The 19,038-nt window shown below is 37.8% G+C and overlaps 1 non-coding gene across 1 annotated transcript; it reads left to right on the forward strand.

Annotated features, from left to right (window-relative positions):
* The first annotated feature begins 3,365 nt into the window (after positions 1-3,365).
* Positions 3,366-3,473, forward strand: LOC112764554 (small nucleolar RNA R71). Its single transcript, XR_003183240.1, has one exon. It is a non-coding gene; the product is annotated as a small nucleolar RNA R71 (small nucleolar RNA).
* The last annotated feature ends 15,565 nt before the right edge of the window (positions 3,474-19,038 follow it).

The raw sequence follows: 19,038 nt of genomic DNA on the forward strand, positions 1-19,038 counted from the left end.
TCATCATTCTTTCAAGAGCCAACAATTTTTAACATTCATGAACAACAAATTCAAAAGACATATGCACTGTTCAAGCATACATTCAGAAAACAAAAAGTATTGTCACCACATCAAAATAATTAAGCTAGTTTTAAAGATGAATTTGAAATCCTGTACTTCTTGTTCTTTTGTAATAAAAACATTTTTCATTTAAGAAAGGTGATGGATTCATAGGACATTCATAACTTTAAGGCATAGACACTAAGACACTAATGATCACAAGACACAAACATAGATAAACATAAGCATAAAATTCGAAAAACAGGAAAATAAAGAACAAGGAAATTAAAGAACGGGTCCACCTTAGTGATGGCGGCTCTTTCTTCCTCTTGAAGATCCTATGGAGTGCTTGAGCTCCTCAATATCTCTTCCTTGTCTTTGTTGCTCCTCTCTCATGATTCTTTGATCTTCTCTAATTTCATGGAGGATGATGGAGTGTTCTTGATGCTCCACCCTTAGTTGTCCCATGTTGGAACTCAATTCTCCTAGGGAGGTGTTTAGTTGCTCCCAATAGTTTTGTGGAGGAAAGTGCATCCCTTGAGGCATCTCAGGAATCTCATGATGAGTGGGGTCTCTTGTGTGCTCCATCCTCTTCTTAGTGATGGGCTTGAGGTCATGCCTTCTCAGTTGAACCGGCTTCCCTCTTGAATCTCTCTTCCATTGGGCGCCCTCTTCACAAATAACTGTGAGGACTTGGTCCAACCTTTGATCAAAGTTGACCCTTCTAGTGTAAGGATGTTCATCTCCTTGCATCATGGGCAAATTGAATGCCAACCTTACACTTTCCGGACTAAAATCCAAGTATTTCCCCCGAACCACAGTAAGATAATTCTTTGGATCCGGGTTCACACTTTGATCATGGTTCTTGGTGATCCATGCATTGGCATAGAACTCTTGAACCATCAAGATTCCGACTTGTTGAATGGGGTTGGTAAGGACTTCCCAACCTCTTCTTCGGATCTCATGTCGGATCTCCGGATATTCACTCTTTTTGAGTGAAAAAGGGACCTCGGGGATCACCTTCTTCAAGGCCACAACTTCATAGAAGTGGTCTTGATGCACCCTTGAGATGAATCTCTCCATCTCCCATGACTCGGAGGTGGAAGCTTTTGCCTTCCCTTTCCTCTTTCTAGAGGTTTCTCCGGCCTTGGATGCCATAAATGGTTATGGAAAAACAAAAAGCAATGATCCTGTGGGGTCCACAGATCCTGAGGTGTCAAGGAAAAGTCATCCTGCACCAAATGGCATGCAAAATCTCGTTTTGTGCCAATTCTGGCGTTAAACGCCGGGCTGGTGCCCATTTCTGGCGTTTAACGCCAACTTTTTGCCCTTTTCTGGCGTTTAACGCCAGTCTGGTGCCCCTTTCTGGCGTTAAACGCCCAGAATGGTGCCAGACTGGGCGTTAAACGCCCAACAGCTAGCCTCACTGGCGTTTAAACGCCAGTGGGTTCTTCCTCCAGGGTGTGCTATTTTTCTTTCTGTTTTTGCTTTTTTCATTGATTTTGTGACTTCTTATGATCATCAACCTACAAAAATATAAAATAACAAAAGAAAATAGATTAAAATATAACATTGGGTTGCCTCCCAACAAGCGCTTCTTTAATGTCAGTAGCTTGACAGAGGACTCTCATGGAGCCTCAGAAATGCTCAGAGCTATGTTGGAACCTCCCAACACCAAACTTAGAGTTTGAATGTGGGGGTTCAACACCAAACTTAGAAGTTGGTTGTGGCCTCCCAACACCAAACTTAGAGTTTGACTGTGGGGGCTCTGTTTGGCTCTGTTTTGAGAGAAGCTCTTCATGCTTCCTCTCCATGGTGACAGAGGGATATCCTTGAGCCTTAAACACAAGGGATTCTTCATTCACTTGAATGATCAATTCTCCTCTGTCAACATCAATCACAGCCTTTGCTGTGGCTAGGAAGGGTCTGCCAAGGATGATGGATTCATCCATGCACTTCCCAGTCTCTAGGACTATGAAATCAGCAGGGATGTAATGGTCTTCAACCTTTACCAGAACATCCTCTACAAGTCCATAAGCTTGCTTTCTTGAGTTGTCAGCCATCTCTAGTGAGATTTTTGCAGCTTGCACCTCAGAGATCCCTAGCTTCTCCATTACAGAGAGAGGCATGAGGTTTACACTTGACCCTAAGTCACACAAGGCCTTCTTGAAGGTCATGGTGCCTATGGTACAAGGTATTGAAAACTTCCCAGGATCCTGTCTCTTTTGAGGCAGTTTCTGCCTAGACAAATCATCCAGTTCTTTGGTGAGCAAAGGAGGTTCATCCTCCCAAGTCTCATTTCCAAATAACTTGTCATTTAGCTTCATGATAGCTCCAAGGTATTTAGCAACTTGCTCTTCAGTGACATACTCGTCCTCTTCAGAGGAAGAATACTCATCAGAGCTCATGAATGGCAGAAGTAAGTCCAATGGAATCTCTATGGTCTCACTTTGAGCCTCAGGTTCCCATGGTTCCTCATTGGGGAACTCATTGGAGGCCAGTGGACGTCCATTGAGGTCTTCCTCAGTGGCGTTCACTGCCTCTCCTTCCTCCCAAAATTCGGCCATGTTGATGGCCTTGCACTCTCCTTTTGGATTTTCTTCTGTATTGCTTGGAAGAGTACTAGAAGGGAGTTCAGTAATTTTCTTGCTCAGCTGACCCACTTGTGCCTCCAAGTTTCTAATGGAGGGCCTTGTTTCAGTCATGAAACTTTGAGTGGTTTTGATTAGATCAGAGACCATGGTTGCTAAGTCAGAGTTATTCTGCTTAGAACTCTCTGTCTGTTGCTGAGAAGATGATGGAAAAGGCTTGCTATTGCTAAACCTGTTTCTTCCACCATTATTATTGTTGAAACCTTGTTGAGGTCTCTGTTGATCTTTCCATGAGAAATTTGGGTGATTTCTCCATGAAGGATTATAGGTGTTTCCATAGGATTCTCCCATGTAATTCACCTCTTCCATTGAAGGGTTCTCAGGATCATAAGCTTCTTCCTCAGATGAAGCCTCCTTAGTACTGCTTGGTGCATTTTGCATTCCAGACAGACTTTGAGAAATCATATTGACTTGTTGGGTCAATATTTTGTTCTGAGCCAATATGGCATTCAGAGTGTCAATCTCAAGAACTCCTTTCTTCTGACTAGTCACATTGTTCACAGGATTTCTTTCAGAAGTGTACATGAATTGGTTATTTGCAACCATTTCAATCAGCTCTTGAGCTTCTGTAGGCGTCTTCTTCAGATGAAGAGATCCTCCAACAGAGCTATCCAAAGACATCTTGGACAGTTCAGATAGACCATCATAGAAAATACCTATGATGCTCCATTCAGAAAGCATGTCAGAGGGACATTTTCTGATTAATTGTTTGTATCTTTCCCAAGCTTCATAGAGGGATTCTCCTTCCTTCTGTCTGAAGGTTTGGACTTCCACTCTAAGCTTACTCAATTTTTGAGGTGGAAAGAACTTTGCCAAGAAGGCATTGACCAGCGTTTCCCAAGAGTCCAGGCTTTCTTTAGGTTGAGAGTCCAACCATGTTCTAGCTCTGTCTCTTACAGCAAAAGGGAATAGCATAAGTCTGTAGACCTCAGGGTCAACCCCATTAGTCTTGACAGTGTCACAGATTTGCAAGAATTCAGCTAAGAACTGATGAGGATCTTCCAATGGAAGTCCATGGAACTTGCAATTCTGTTGCATTAGAGAAACTAATTGAGGCTTAAGCTCAAAGTTGTTTGCTCCAATGGCAGGGATAGAGATGCTTCTCCCATAAAAGTTGGGAGTAGGTGCAGTAAAGTCACCCAGCACCTTCCTTGCATTGTTGGCATTGTTGTTGTTTTCGGCTGCCATAGGTTCTTCTTCTTTGAAGATTTCTGTTAGGTCCTCTACAGAGAGTTGTGCTTTGGCTTCTCTTAGCTTTCGCTTCAAGGTCCTTTCAGGTTCAGGATCAGCCTCAACAAGAATGTTTTTGTCCTTGCTCCTGCTCATAAGAAAGAGAAGAGAACAAGAAAATGTGGAATCCTCTATGTCACAGTATAGAGATTCCTTGAGGTGTCAGAGGAAAAGAAAAATAGAAGGCAGAAGTAGAAAATTCGAACTTATCAAAGAAGATGGAGTTCGAATTTTGCATTAAGGAATAGTGTTAGTCCAGAAATAGAAGGATGTGAGAAGAAGGGAAGTAATTTTCGAAAATTAAGTAAAAGATTTTGAAAACATTTTTGAAAAACACTAATTGATTTTCGAAAATGAAAGTGGAAAAGAAATCAAGTGATTTTTGAAAAAGATTTTGAAATTAGAAATCAAAAAGATCTGATTGAAAACTATTTTGAAAAAGATGTGGTTAAGAAGATATGATTAGTTTTAAAAAGATGTGATTGAGAAGATATGATTTGAAAAACATTTTTTAAAAAGATTTGATTTTGAAAATTAAAAACTTGGCTAACAAGAAAAGATATGATTCAAACATTAAACCTTTCTCAACAGAAAAGGCAACATATTTGAAATGTTGAATCAAATCATTAATTGATAGCAAGTATCTTTGAAAATAGAAAGAAATCAATTTTGAAAACATATGATTGAAAAGATATGATTTGAAAAAGATTTGATTTTGAAAAACTTTGAAAACTTGAAAAAAAATTTGCATTGAAAACAGAATCTTCCCTCTTATGCCATCCTGGCGTTAAACGCCCAGAATGGTGCACATTCTGGCGTTTAACGCCCAAACCTATACCTTTTTGGGCGTTAAACGCCCAACCAGGTACCCTGGCTGGCGTTTAAATGCCAGTCTGTCCTTCTTCACTAGGCGTTTTGAACGCCCAGCTTTTTCTGTGTAATTCCTCTGCTGTATGTTCTGAATCTTCAATTCTCTGTATTATTGACTTGAGAAGACACAAATTAAAAATATTTTTGGATTTTTAATAATAAGGAAAAATCAAAATGCAACAAGAATCAAATAACAATGCATGCAAGACACCAAACTTAACAGTTTGTATACTACTGACACTAATGAGAATGCATATGAGACACATAAACACTCAAGTCAAGAGAATTCAAAGATCAAAGTAAGAAATCATCAAGAATTACTTGAAGATCTTTAAGACACATGAATGAATGCATGCAATTGACACCAAACTTAAGATGAGACACTAGATTCAAACAAGAAATTTTTGGATTTTATGATTTTTAAATTTTTTTGGATTTTTCGAAAATAAAGTGCAAAAGAAAATAAAGGTATCAAAATTCTTAATGAGAATTCCAAGAATCATGCAATGTTAGTCTAAAGCTTCAGTCTAAAGGAATTAGACATGGCTAGCCAAGCTTCAGCAGGACATTGCATTCAAGAGCTAAATTGATGAAAATCAATCAGCTTTGGTGATGATAAGAACATCACCTTGAAACACTAGAATTCATTCTTAAGAACTCTGAAGAAAAACACCTAATCTAAGCAACAAGATGAACCGTCAGTTGTCCAAACTCAACAATCCCTGGCAACGGCGCCAAAAACTTGGTATGCGAAATTGTGATCAATACTTTTCACAAATCAAATAATCCCCGGTAATGAATCCAAAAACTTGGTGTTCAATACCATGGCATAAACACAACTTCGCACAACTAACCGGCAAGTGTACTGGGTCGTCCAAGTAATAAACCTTACGCGAGTAAGGGTCGATCCCACAGAGATTGTTGGTATGAAGCAAGCTATGGTCACCTTGTAAATCTTAGTCAGGCAAACTCAAATGGGTATGGTGATAAACGCATAAAACATAAAGATAAAGATAGAGATACTTATGTAATTCATTGGCAGGAATTTCAGATAAGCGTATGAAGATGCCTTCCCTTCCGTCTCTCTGCTTTCCTACTGTCTTCATCCAATCCTTCTTCCTCCTTTCCATGGCAAGCTCAAGCAAGGGTTTCACCATTGTCAGTGGCTACCTCCCATCCTCTCAGTGGAAATGTTCAACGCACCCTGTCACGGCACGGCTATCCATCTGTCGGTTCTCGATCAGGCCGGAATAGAATCCAGTGATTCTTTTGCGTCTGTCACTAACGCCCCGCCCTCAGGAGTTTGAAGCACGTCACAGTCATTCAATCATTGAATCCTACTCAGAATACCACAGACAAGGTTAGACCTTCCGAATTCTCTTGAATGCCGCCATCAGTTCTAGCCTATACCACGAAGATTCCGGTTAAAGAATCCAAGAGATATTCACCCAGTCGAAGGTAGAACGGAGGTGGTTGTCAGTCACACGTTCATAGGTGAGAATGATGATGAGTGTCACGGATCATCACATTCATCAAGTTGAAGAACAAGTGATATCTTAGAATAAGAACAAGCAGAATTGAATAGAAGAACAATAGTAATTGCATTAATACTCGAGGTACAGCAGAGCTCCACACCTTAATCTATGGTGTGTAGAAACTCCACCGTTGAAAATACATAAGAATAAGGTCTAGGCATGGCCGAATGGCCAGCCTCCCAATGAGGGTTCAATCATAAAAACATGATCAAAAGCTCCCAATACAATAGTAAAAGGTCCTACTTATAGAGAACTAGTAGCCTAGAGTTTACAGAGATGAGTAAATGACATAAAAATCCACTTCCGGGCCCACTTGGTGTGTGCTTGGGCTGAGCAATGAAGCATTTTCGTGTAGAGACTCCTCTTGGAGTTAAACGCCAGCGTTAGTGCCAGTTTGGGCGTTTAACTCCCATTTTGGTGCCAGTTCCGGCGTTTAACGCTGGGATTTCTGAGGGTGACTTTGAACGCCGGTTTGGGCCATCAAATCTTGGGCAAAGAATGGACTATCATATATTGCTGGAAAGCCCATGATGTCTACTTTCCAACGCCGTTGAGAGCGCGCCAATTGGGCTTCTGTAGCTCCATAAAATCCACTTCGAGTGCAGGGAGGTCAGAATCCAACAGCATCTGTAGTCCTTTTTGGTCTCTGAATCAGATTTTTGCTCAGGTCCCTCAATTTCAGCCAGAAAATACCTGAAATCACAGAAAAACACACAAACTCATAGTAAAGTCCAGAAAAGTGAATTTTAACTAAAAACTAATAAAAATATACTAAAAACTAACTAGATCATACCAAAAACATACTAAAAACAATGCCAAAAAGCGTATAAATTATCCGCTCATCATGCATGCATAGTAAACTACTCAACCATGAACATTGAAATTTCTATTCTTCTCACCTTGGATTGTCACTTTATATTGCATGATTCTTTGTTTACTTGAGGACAAGCAAAGTTTAAGTTTGGTGTTGTGATGTGTGCGCATCATGTTGTGTTTTTCTATGCTTTTTCATATACGAAGTAAACGCATAATGCCTAATTATGGAAAGTTTTGGTGTTTAAATGGGATATTACTTTCATCCTTTTTATTTCACAATTCTTGCAAGGAAATTTAGAAAAATAGAAGCAAAATCACAAGGATGAATCAAGAATTGAAGACAAATGCTAAGAGAATTCATAGATGTTGTCAACCCTGACCTCCTCACACTCCAATGAGTATAACTCGAGCTACAAAGGTCCAATTGACTCGATTCTAATGGCATTGGAAAGCCAACTTTCAAAGCTTTCAAACAATATATAATAGTTTACACTTTCCTTCTGGACTCACGGCCTTGGTGGTGCCCAACTTGGGATTTCCCAAGTTGGGCGCCAGATGAAGAAAAAACCCTCCCATACGTGCTGCCTTGGTGGCGCCTAACTTGGGATTTTCCAAGTTAGGCACCAAGATCACAGAAAATCACTCCAAATCGCGGTGCCATAGTGGCGTCTAACTTGGGAAATTCCCAAGTTAGACGCCAATCATCAAGTTAGCAATGATCACCACGCCTATTTGAGCTATGCAACGAGATTTTCTTTGATTTTTATTAAAACTTTTATTTTATTTACAAATAGGAAAAGATATTATTTAGTTTTAAAAAATATATTTTACATTAATTAGGATTAGATATAAAAGGAGAAGAGATCTTGACCTAGGCGGGTTGATAAACCCCATTTGTAGGGCTTATCTTATGCTTGATTTAGGGGATTTTATAACCTTTTACCCATATTTATGCAATGAAATAGCATGGTTTTGTATATTCTCCTTTAATTGTGCTTAAGAGTGAAAACATGCTTTTTAGGACTCAAAATAGATAAATTTAATTCACCTTGATTCTATTAGATGCCTTGATATGTTTGTTAAGTGATTTCAGATTTAAGAGGCAAAGATTGGATCAAGGAAATGAAGAAAAAGCATGTAAAGTTGGAGAACTCATGAAGAAATGATGGAACCAAAAAACTGTCAAGCCTGACCTCTTCGCACTTAATTGACCATAACTTGAGTTACAGAGATTCAAATGATGCGGGTCCAGTTGGGTTGGAAAGCTAACATCCGGGGCTTCGAAACGATATAATATTTGCCATAGTTGCATCGCGCATAAGGGCGCGCACGTGCACGGTACGCGGATGCGCCGATGGTGGCACATGACCCACTTAATGCAACACGTGGCCAGCGATTTTAGAAGCCTTGTGGGCCCAATCCAACTCATTTCTGATGCTATTTAAGCCAAGGATTGAAGTGGAATCAACATACTTTTGATCATTAGTCATAGTTTAGTTTTAGAAGTAGTTAGAGTTAGAGAGAGAAGCTCTCTCTTCTCTCTAGAATTAGGATTAGGAATTAGGGTTAGATTAGGATCTCATAGTTCTAAGTTTAATTCAAGTCTCCTTCTACTTCTACCTTCAATTGATGATTGCTACACTTTGGTTCTTCTTTCTATCCCTATCCTCTTGTTGTAATTTCTCTTATTTTGTTTCTAGGTTTTGTAATTGAGATATTTTTGTTCTTTTGTTTTCTTTTAATAATGCAATTTGAGATAATTCATGTGATTATTTTGTTAATTCTTTGTAATTATTAGTTGTTGATTCCTTTTATTCTTACAAATAAAAATGCTTTCTTTCATTACCCTCCAAGTGTTTGATGAAATGCTTGAGAGGATGTTAGAGTAGAATTCTATGTTCTTGGCTTGAGAAGGTGACTTAGGATTTCTTGAGTTTCTAGTGTCCAATTGATTGATAGTTGATAGCCATTAACTCTAGCCTTCATTAATCCAATTAGTGGAAAGCTAGGATTTATGGACTAGGATTGATATAACTCACTTGACTTTCCTTTGTTAATTGATTTAAGGATGACTAAGTGGGATTAATCCTTGCAACTACCATACTTGTGGCTAGTGATAATGATGAAGACCCTTGACAACCAAACCTTGCCAAGACCATTTTGTTAATAAAGTTTTCTTACCATTTACTATTCATATTTCTCATCCGAAACCCCAAAATAAACAAGTCCATAACCAATAACAAGAACACTACCCTGCAAGTCCTTTGAGAGACGACCCGAGGTTTAAATACTTCGGTTTATAGATTTTAGGGGTTTGTACTTGTGACAAACAAATTTTTGTATGAGAGGATTATTGTTGGTTTAGAGACTATACTTCAACGAGATTTCATTTGTGAAATTCTAAACCGTCAAAAATCCAATCATCACGAATCTCCTAATTTTCATTTCACACTTTCATACTTTTCTCTACTAGGGTTTATTTTCTCCATGAGGAACTAAGCCTCCATTGTTAATGTTAGGAGCTCTATTTACTTTAATGGATTAATAATTATTTGTTCTTCTGCTCTTGATTAATGTTTTGATTATTATTTAAGAATCGATTTCGTTCTTCATCCTAAGAATTAGTGATTATTGGAAAATAACTCTAATTCAACTTGAATTCTATTTGAATCTTGGAAAAGTTATATCATTAGAATTATATCTTGAAATTAATTTCTCACAACTCTCTATTTATCTGGATTTAATGCGATACGTGACATATAATAATTGTCTTATTTTTGGCTATCTAGGGTATGTGTGGCTCATAAACTAGTTTTAAACTTAACCCTCTAATCGGAATCAAGTGACCAAGGAATTGGCGGTTGATGAAGGTTAGAGGAGACTAAAAAGATCTAAGAAATTAGGGTTTAGTCACATAGAGTTTGTCATGAACATAATCTTTGCATGATCAAGGTAGTTAACATTGAATATTAATCCAGAAATTTAAATATCTCTGACACCTTAACTATTTTTATCATATTATTTTCTTAACCAATTTTAGTTTGCTCTTATTAAATTTTCTGTTTTTATGTTATTTGCTATTGAAACCCTAAATTTTGATTGTCTGACTAGAATAATTAATTGACTATTATTGCTCGATCTATTAATCCTCGTGGGATCAACTCTCACTCACCGGAGGTATTACTTGGTACGACCCAGTGCAATTACCAGGTAGTTTGTGGGTTATAAATTCCGCACCGGAACTGCAGATATTTTGTTCTTTGGTTGGTTTTTTGGTACAGTGAGTAGCTCTTGTCCCGTAGCTTTTATCGTCATTATTCTGTTATAAGTTATTGAAGATTTTATGATGTCAATGTCTCAGGGTTGAGTTATTGTAAGTGCATGCTATGTTTGTTACTGCCATAGCATTTTGGTGAAACTTCTGTGGACATTGCGGCTACCGCTGCTGTGAACTAAAAGGAGTTTGTCATGTAGTTGAGTAGCGATTGAGGTATGAAATTTTCTAAAAACCTATTTTATTTCAAGGAATTGTTATAAATCAATATCAATGTGAAAAAAGTATTTTTCTTGTGATGGTGCGAGTCTTATGAATTTGATAGTTTTGTATTGGTTAATTATATATGAATTATAGATTACGTTTCATTTAATAATTGTTGTGATGGTTTGGCTAATTTTGATCCTTGAGGGATTATGTTGATTTGGTTGTTGTAGGATTGATCTTGAGACTTGTTAGAAACATTGAAATCTGAATGTTAAATCATTTTCTTGGAAACCTGTGTTTTGAAATAAATTAGTAACTCTGAAAACAAAATAGTAAGTAGATATTGAATGAAACTGTATGGGGTTAAATGCTGAGTAAACTAAAATAAGTAAAATTGTTACCGTTTAATTTTCTAAGGTTCGTTTTAATTAGAGAATTAGTTATGAATTTTTGAAGTTGACTTGTCTGTAGTTATGATGTGCGAATGATTTCTTAATTGTTGGAAAATTATTGTGAATTGGTGATTATGATTGGTATGTTGAGAAAATGGTGGAGAGATGTTGGTTTAGTTGGAACCCTTGAAAGATTGCAATGGAAAAGCCCGAGTTTTAGAAGAGATGCTGCCGAAATTTTTACAAGTATTTAAGTGAAATTGAATAATAAGAATTAACTTATTTTGGTTTGGTTAATTATGAAAAGAATTATGTTTTGGGGCACTTTAAGCGAAAAGTAAAGTAAGGAAAATGTATATTTAAGAATAAATGATTTTTGAAAAAAAAATTAAGCTTGAAAAAGAAGTTGAAGTTGGCTTTGAAAAGTTTAGTGAATTTAAAAGTAAATAAATTTGATTGGTGAAAACGAAATGATTTCTGAGTCTTTTGATAAAGTCTTATACTCAAGAATGAAGTTGATTTTTTTGAGAACTTGGTTAAGCAAAAATGAGATTTATTTGATTTTGAATAACTATAGAAAGGATTATGTTTCAATCAAGATTTTGATTTAGAGAAATAAGGTGATTTTGAGTCTTTTGATGAAAAGAATTTGGGGGTAAGTATAATGAAATATAACATTAAGTTGAGTTTTGAAGGGTATGTGGATCCGAATGGTATATTTAGGAGTAAATGAGTAATGAATGAGATTTTAGCTTGATACGCACCAAGTAAATTATTAGTGAACATAAATGGATTAAGTATGATTTTAAAATGAAAAAGATGCCAGTATGCGATTTAATTCTTCACTCTTCCAAGGACTCGAGCATGTGCGACATTGCCAACTCCACATCACACGTCCAGGCCAAGCACACGAAGACGTCCAACGTGGGGAGTCACATCCCATGTTGGGCCTAGCTCCAGGATCCCCCCTCTTCTCCACATCGCAAACGTGCAACGTCCATGTCCCATGTCCCACGTTGGTTTAATGCATGTGAGGAAGTCGGATGTCCTTCCCTTCCCCCGTCGAAGAGTGTCCAACGTGGGGAGTCAAGTCTCATGTTGGGCCTAGCTCCAAGAGATCTTCTTCCTCTCCAGCTCGCAGATATCGCACATGCACTGCTCATGTTGCACGTGCACTGATCACATTGCATGTCCAGTTGATCCAAGCCTCCAAGCGTCGAGCACGTCACACGTGGGCTCTTCCATGTCCAATGTTGAGCACTCCAAAGCCCCTGGGAGTGCACCTAAGACCCAAAGAATCTAGTGAAGGAAGTTAATGAGGATTTAGACCTTGATTACAAGGAATTATTCTTAAATTATGAAAGTTAATGAGAAAAAATATTTTTTGATTTAGTTTTACTTAAAGTTAATTATTAGGTTTTTTTGGATTTTATAGAGTATTTAAGGATTTTTAAAAACCCTAGAGAGAAGCATTTATTCTAAAGTTTCAACATCTTTGAAACCTGAATGTTTTAATCTCATTACTTTTTTCACTCAATTACTGCTTCCTTTTGTTTGTATTGCTTTTTTAGTATTTAAAGTATCTCAACTTAAGCTTTTGATTGTCTGACTGGAATAATCAATTAACTAATTGCTTGCTTAATCTGTTAATCCTCATGGGAATGATAACTCACTCACCGTGGTATTACTTGATATGATTTGGTGCACTTGCTGATAGTTTGTGGAGTTGCAAAATTCCGCATCAAGTTTTTGGCACCGTTGCCGAAGATTAATTGAGATTAACAACAAATCAGTTGATTGATTACCTAGATTAGACCTTTTCTTTCTTTTTGCTATTTACCTCATTGGGAACTTCCTTCACTTTGATGTAGGGAGTTCCACTTTTGTTTTCTTGGTGTCTTGGTGTTTATGAAGAACAATCAAGAAGAAAAGACTATTTAATTTGACCCTGAAATCGAACTAACCCTCAGGCGATTAAGCAAGCTAGAGACAAGAGGGTAATAGGAGAAATTGAAGAGGAGGTAAGCCAAGAAGAATTTGAAATAATTGCTGACAATAACAACACAGTAAATGCTAGAAGGACTATTGGCTCTTTCACAAAATCCATTTTGGGAATTGTGAGAGCAACATAATAGCACCCACTATAGAGGCAAACAATTTTGAATTGAAGCCTCAACTCATCACCTTGGTACAAAAAAATTGTCAATTCAATGAGAGCCCTCAAAAAGATTCTAATTTGTTCATCTCCAGCTTCTTGTAGATTTGTGACACAGTCAAATCTAATGGTGTCTCTGCTGAGACTTATTGATTGAGGTAAGGGACCGAGCCAAGCAATGGCTCAAAACTCAATTAAAGAAAATCATAGCAACATGGGATGATTTGATCAATAAGTTCTTAACCATGTTCTTCCCACCACAGAGGTTGGCAAAGCTGAGACATGACATCCAGACTTTCATGCAGAAAGACAAAGAATCCCTTTATGAAGCTTAGGAGAGGTACAAAGGTATGTTGAGAAAATATCCCCCGGATATGTTTTCTAACTGGGTGTAACTTCAAATTTTCTATGATGAGATCACTCCTACTTCAAGGAATTTATTAGACTCCTCAGCTGGAGGATCTTTGCACATGAAGACAACTGAAAAATCTTTGGAATTAATTGAGATAGTGGCTAATAATCAGTATTTGTATTCCTCTAAAATAGCCATGAAGAAAGGAGTAATGGAATTAGACACATTAGACACTATTCTAGCACAAAATAAGGCTATGTCTCGATAGATCAATGCAATCACTAAGCAACCTTGACACATGCAAGTCTCCACCGTGGGAACACAAGGCATCACTTATGACATGGAAGGAGAAATTCCTGACAGTGAAGTTTTAGAGTCATTTCATCATGATCAATCCCTTGTTGAGCAAGTCAATTATTTGAAAAATTCCTCTAGGCCACACAATGACCCATTCTCTAAAATCTATAACTCTGGATGGAGGAACCACCCTAACTTTGGATGGAAAAATTAAAACCGAAAGACTAATAACTTCAACAACTTAATAACCTTCACCAACCACATCCCACACAACCATCTCAAAACACACAAAAGACCACCCCTTTAGAAAATACCTTAGAAAAATTCACCCAATAAACCTCCACATTCATCCACCAAATCACCAATTTCATGCAAGAGACTAGATTTTCCATCCAAAACTTAGAAGTCAAATTGAGTCAAATTGCCAAACAATTTGCGGTGAAACCCACAAATTCTTTTTCTAGTAACATCATCCCTAATCCAAGAGAAAAATGCATGGCCATTAGCTTGAGGAGTGGAAGGATGGTTAGCAAAAAGGATCGAGATCCCACTGAAGCACACAATGAGGACGTTGAAGAGAAGAAGCAAGGAAAAGAGACCAATGGTCATGAACTAAGAATTTAATATCCAAAGGAGAAGGAAACAGTGGCTCCTTACTAACCAAGAATTTCTTTCCCTCGAAGACTAAAAAAATAGCACATTGATGGACAATTCTCTAATTTTTTGGAAGTGTTTAAGAAGCTTCACATCAACATTTCATTTATAGAAGCTTTAGAACAAATGCCTTTTTATGCTAAATTCATGAAGGAGTTGTTATCCAAGAAGAGGTCCTTGAAGGGAGATGAAATTGTGCTAATAACCAAGAAATATAGTGTCATAATTCAAAGGAATTTTTCAAGTAAGATGCAAGATCTAGGGAGCTTTCAAATTCTATGCACCATTGGAAGCACAACCTTTGAAAAAGTCTTATGTGATGCAAAAATAAGGCTATGTCTCAACAGATCAATGCAATCACTAAGCAACTTGGACACATGAAAATTTCTACTGTGGTAACACAAGGCATCACTTATGACATAGAAGGGAAAGTTCTTCACAGTAAAGTTTCAGAGTTATTTCGTCATGATCAACCCCTTGTTGAGCAAGTCAATTACATGGAAAATCCCTTTAGGCCACATAATAACTCGTTCTCTAAAAACTATCATCCTGGATGGAGGAACCACCCTAATTTTGGATGAGAAAATCAAAACCAGAAGACCTATAACTTCAACAACTTGATAAGCCTCACCAACCACAATCACCTCCCACACAACCATCTCAAAACACACAAAAGACCACCTCTTTAGAGAATGCCTTAGAAAAACTCACCCAACACACCTCCACATTCATCCAACAAACCACCAATTTCATGCAAGAGACTAGATCCTCCCTCCGAAACTTAGAAGTGCAAGTGAGTCAACTTGCTAAAAAAATTGTGGAGAAACCCACAAATGCTTTTTCTAGTGACACCATTCCTAATCCAATAGAAAAAATTCATGGTCATTAGCTTGAGGAGTGGAAGGATGGTTAGCAAAAAGGATCGAGATCCCACTTAAGCACACAATGAGGACGTTGAAGAGGAGAAGCAAGAAAAAGAGACCGTTGTCCAAGAATTAAGGCTCCAAAGGAGGAAACAGTGGCTCCTTACTAACCAAGAATTTCTTTCCCTCAAAGGCTCAAGAAACAGCACCTCAGATGGACAATTCTCTAACTTTTTGGAGGTGTTCAAGAAGCTTCACATCAACATTCCATAAAGAAGCTTTAGAACAAATGCCTCTTTATTCTAAATTCATAAAGAAATTGCTATCCAAGAAGAGGTCATTAAAGGGAGATAAAACTGTGCTAATGATGAAGGAATGTAGTGCCATAATTCAAAAGAATTTTTCAAGAAAGATGCAAAATCCAAAGAGCTTTCAAATTCTATGCACTATTAGAAGCACAACCTTTGAAAAAGTCTTATGTGATCTAGGTGCTAGCATCAATTTAATACCTTTATTTGTGATGAAGAAGCTACAAATCAAAGAGGAGCAACCAACAAGAATAGCATTACAAACGGCAGATAAATCTATGAAATATGCACGTGGAATAGTTGAGAATGTCTTGGTCAAAGTGGGGAGATTTTTCCTCTCAACATATTTTGTGATTCTTGACATGCACAAGGATGAGAATACTTCTATTATTCTAGGGATACCATTCTTAGCCATTGGAAGAGCTCTAATAAATGTGAAAAATGATGAATTAATATTACGGGTACATGATGAGAATTTAGTTTTTCATGTCTTCAAAATCATGCATCATTCAAGTGAGAAGGAGAATTACATGAAGGTTGAATCAATTGATCCAAGCCTCCAAGAACCCCCTAATAAAGCACCTTTGATGGCTCCACATCATTTCTTGAAGGGAAAAGAAGAAACAAAGGTGGTACAACAAATTAAAGACACAAAAGAGGCTAACAAGAGTTTGCAACCCAAGCCTCCCTTTGAAATCAACAAAACTCCCCCTGACATCAAACTTAAGTTTGGTGTTGGGAGTGCATCATCAAATGAAGAAACAAAAGTTGTAACACCCTACCACTCTAAGCCTTAACTCTAGCCGTAAAGTAAAGGGAGATAAAGAGCCACGACAGTTCTAAAGCTTATACGATAATATATATAATCAAGGGATATAATACACTAGAAGCCCAATAAAGAAATAAAAGCTCAAAGACACAGAAAACAGAGGTACAAAAGCTCGAATTATTCACACATGATAACTAAACGTGTAGGCACAAAAGATAAACAGAAAAAAAGAGTAAACAAATATATATATATATATATATATATATATATATATACAAAAGAGGACTAGCCACAGCCTGCAGAGTTTATGCCGACTAGTCAAAATAGAAATACAATAGAGTTTTCATGTTTAAAATAACTAACATCCTATCTATCAAGTTTTCAAATTACAAGACTCTAAGGCAACAAAATATACAAAAGTGAGAGACTACAAAAGTAAATCAAAATAGGAAGTTGAACCATCCTCCGCTCTGTCACCATCCATAAACTCACCGAAGTGGGTTGCGACCTGCATTTGAGAAACAACAACATATGATATGAGAACCGAAGGTTCTCAGCATGGTAATAGTGCCCAATAGATAAGATTTAAGGTTCCAAGAAGCCAAAGACAATCCTAGAACTTCACATTGATACAGAATATTCAAGCTTAATGAAACATATAAATTAAACCATAAACAGGGTAATCTAACTTAAGGAATTTCAATTCTAACAGTCACCCCTATCCTACAGCCTTCGCCAACCTACTTTCTATGTGATCCCATCGCCACCGCCTACCGATCCTCCTCAAACCCAGTAAAACACAAATAATGCAAGCAAGTAAAGCACAATTAATATACATGTATAGCAGGTAGATCAAGTAGCAATTAGGCATATTTTTTAATTAGGCATAACTCAAATAATCAAAGCAAACTAGCATATAGAAGATACATATGATGAATGTCTATCCTATTTTAGCTCGTGATATCACTTGTCGGTTCAAAGTTGCCAACCCGACACATCCTTTCGGATGTAGCCTTTCTACCATGTCCCTGGGATATAGTGTCCGGCTCACTATGTGCACCCTTGGGATATAATGCCCGATTCACTTTTATGTGCAACCCTGGGATATAGTGCCCGGTTCACTTTCTCCACCCTAGGATATAGTGCCTGGCTCACTCTTATGCGCTCCTTAGGATATAATGCTTGGCTCGCTCTCCACCCTGGAATATAGTGTTTAGCTCAATAAGTTCATCAACCTCAGACTTTCATCAGTCATCATCATCTTTCTCATCTCAATTCATTCTTAACTCTCGAGTTTTTAGCATTCCTGGGATATAGTGTTTTGCTCACTATCAAGTTCTCATCTCATCTTAATCATTTTCAATTCTTGGGTTCTTTCAAGTTCCCAAATCATGTATGTAAGATATTGCTCAATTTTCTTCGTTTCTCAGCTCATCATCAATAAAATACACCGCAAATTAACTTACACTAATCTCATCCACAAGACTTGCAAAACCAAATCACTGGCTCTAAGCTCATCATCTAAAAAACTTATTTTCATCCACCCAATATGCTCTCAGTCATCCCAAAGCTTAATCATTAGCTAGCGGATCTTAAACAATGATTAAAGAGGCTTAGAAAACTAGAGGAGTGCTTAAAAACACAAAAATCACATCTTTCAACAAAATAGGGTCATGCGTATGCACGCCCAGTCCCATGAACGCATGAGTGTTATTTTGACAAAGTCGCGTACGCATACATCATCCGTGTACGCAAGAGTTCAAAACAGAAAAGGGTTACCGCGTACGAATGCTAATAGCCACGTACGCGGGAGTGTAAAAGTTGCATTTTTGCGTATGAATGTTAACTTCTACGTACGCATGGGTGTAATTTTTTAGCTTTTTCGCGTACGCATGCCGGTGCTGCGTACACGTAGGGGTGTTCAAAATCGATCCGAACCGAACAAAACCACCAACCGAATCGAAAAAATCGAAAATCGAACAAACCAAAAGCCTAAAAAATCAAAAAAAATCAAGTTTTGCTGTTTTTACTGTAGTTCAGTTCGATTTTTGGTTCTGACACTAAAAACCCTAACTTGAACCCAACCAAACCGATTCACTAAAAAACCCTAACAAAACCAATCCCCCCAAACGTGACCTAAACCTAGCCATCGCTTAAAACACTCACTCTGCACTCTCTACTCTCGAAGAAACCCACTCCCAGCACCTTCCAGCCCGCGTGAACCCACTTCCTTCTAGCACCTCCCAGTGTCGGCAAATCCCTTCCTTCCATCATCTCCCAACACCGCCAAACCCTTCCTCCTAGCACCTCCTTGCGGACAGCACCACCCTTGCGGACACTGCACCACCCCCGCTGCCATCCACAGCACCATTTCTAGCTTCGCAAACAGCACAGCCCAGCCACCCACAACATCATTTATGGCCTCACGGAAAGCAACCCAACCACCGAGTCAAGTCAGATATGGAGCCTCTGAGTCAGGTATTCAATATCAGTTCAATAATCATTGATTCATTGTTGTTGATTGTTGTTCATTGTTGTTTAATTTTTGTTTCAGTGTTTATTTGTTGCTGATTGTATTCATTGTTTAATTTATTTGTTGTTGATTTACTAAAATTACTTCTGATTG

This window comes from Arachis hypogaea, chromosome 2 (assembly GCF_003086295.3).
Source record: "Arachis hypogaea cultivar Tifrunner chromosome 2, arahy.Tifrunner.gnm2.J5K5, whole genome shotgun sequence".
NCBI lineage: Eukaryota > Viridiplantae > Streptophyta > Magnoliopsida > Fabales > Fabaceae > Arachis > Arachis hypogaea.